The sequence below is a fragment of the Plasmopara halstedii genome (assembly GCF_900000015.1).
Source record: "Plasmopara halstedii genome assembly, contig: Scaffold_1594, whole genome shotgun sequence".
Taxonomy (NCBI): Eukaryota; Oomycota; class Peronosporomycetes; order Peronosporales; family Peronosporaceae; genus Plasmopara; species Plasmopara halstedii.
In genome coordinates, this window is record NW_020188505.1 from 347,845 (window position 1) to 350,315 (window position 2,471).

The window sequence follows — 2,471 nt, forward strand, 5'->3', positions numbered from 1 at the left end:
TCATGACGCACACCTTGGTCCGGAGATAGGACCGACGGTGGGCCTTTGAAGACGACGTCTTGAAATTCCTTCACCAATGAATAGTACGGATCCGCCAAATTCTTCGGGATTAATGATCATTAGCGCCTTCTTGGTGGCCTTCAAGACAGCTTCATCTAGAAGCGACGACGAGTTGATCTTCTCTTTCAGTCGTACAATGATCACTTCGGCTCAGTTGCCTGACTTCAAGGCACCGCCGAACTCTTCGAGGGACATCTTCTCCAGCTCAAGAAGAGCATCCACCGCGGAAATAGCCTCGAGGGTTACGTCAACGTCTTTCCCCCCATCATACCGTTGACAAAGGTGTATAGTCGCGTATTATTGTCTACAGCAGACACATCCTGGGTCAGGGTGGATTCCCTGCGTTTCAAAGTCCATATGTTCGAGCATCCTTAAGATATAATCAAGAGCCCAAACGACAGATATTTTGAAAAGCCGAAAATGATTGCTGTTTGGTCCACGAGAACAAAGCCATGTCCGTCTGGTGGTACAGCTCCGCAGTGGGATACTCACCTTCAAAATACTTTGATGCTGCGCTTTCCTTCGCTCGGCAGCTTAATGCCCTCTCCTCTTTCCCAGAACCGCTCAGCAAGCTCGTGGGATGTGTATTTCAACCTAGTCGTGCCGACTTGAAGTCAAATTTGGCATTTAATGCCACATTTACCGCTTTTTCAAAGAAAACGGATGCACACAAAATGCAGATAACATACGGCTTCGCCGTTGCCTGTCCACAGAGATTTTACATCTCGGCAAAATTAGTGGAAACACGCACTCAGCGTCGTCCAGTGTCCCTGTTTCCTGTTCCACAGGAGCCCTGATGTTATAAACAACATCCGACGAAGAAGTGCCATTTCACGGCATCGGATGGGCCTTGCTCAAGATTTCTTGGACCTCATTCAACCATACCACTCGTTGCATGCAGTTACTGCTTCGAAACGTGAGCAGTACTCAGTGGATTACGTGTCACTCCGCGTGCATCACTGGGGCCTCGCCTTCGATGCCTTGGACCTCATCCGACTATACACGCATGCCATGCAGCGACGGCTCCAATACTTGAGCAGTGACCAGAGGATTACGTGCCACTCCACGTTTAGCCCGCGAGCCATGCTCGGGACTCCTGTCCGATACATTTTCGGTTTTCACCAACTCGGATACTCTGTATTCCAGCTGGTTGACCGTCTAGGTCCAGTGCCCGTGCCAAAAGTGTTTTTGCCTCCTAGCAGAGGTGGGTTCATGACCGACCAACGCTCCACCAGGAGACGTGGGCGTAGCGCCAAGGTCTTCGAACTCCAATCGATCCGTAGCTCATGGTGCTCCACCAAGAATCAGAAGAGTTATCATTGCTTAGAAACTTGGAGTGAAGGAAAACCTTGATATTCTCAGTAATATTGAGACTGGGTTGGTTGTGCATCCATCAACAATACCCGGGATTGATACCAAGTCTAAGTCTAAGCAGCCTTCCACGCTATCAAAGCTAAGAAACTTGACGCCGATGTCCACAGGGACCTTCGGCACCGTGACAAATGCCCCTGTGACCTCATCCTTTGTGGAGCACCATGAGCTATGGATCGACTGGAGTTCGAAGACCTTGGCGCTACGCCCACGTCTCCTGGTGGAGCTTTGGTCGGTCATGAACCCACCTCTGCTAGGAGGCAAATTGGCACGGGCACTGGACCTAGACGGTCAACGTACTGGAGATCAGAGTATCCGAGTTGGTGAAAACCAAAGATGTACCGGACAGGAGTCCCGAACATGGGTCGCGGGCTGAAAGTGGACTGGCAAGTCATCCACTGGACGAAGACTGCGGAACTTGCGGCTCTTCGTCGGATGTTGTTTATAACATCAAGGCTCCGGTGAAGCAGGGAGTGAAGACACTGGCCGACGCTGAGTGCGTGTTCCCACTGGATTCGTCGAGACATAAACGCTTCGTGGAGAGACAACGGCGACGCCGTATACTATCTGCGAAACGCAGGGGCGTCCATCCTGACCCAGGTTGTGTCTGCTGAAGACGATAGCGCACAGCTATACACCCTCGTCACTGGTATGATAGGGGTAGGATCACCCTCGAAACTATTCCCGCGGTGGATGCTCTTCTAGAGCTGGACGAGATGCCCCTCGAAGAGTTCGGCGGTGCCCTGGAGTCAGGCGACTTAGCGGAAGTGGCCATTGTACGGCCGGAAAAGGGGATCAACACGTCGTCGCTTCTGGATGACGCTGTCCTGGCGGACACTAAGAGGGTGCTGAACGCACGAAAAGGATCTTTGATCCGGAAGAATGCATCGGATCAGTGCTATCCATTGGTAAAGGAATTAAAAGACGTCGTTTTCAAAGGCCCACCGTCGGTCCTATCTCCGGACCAAGGTGTGCGTCATGCGATCGATCTGTTTCCGGGAACGAAATACTGCGTAACACGCCAATCGCCCCTGCCCAAG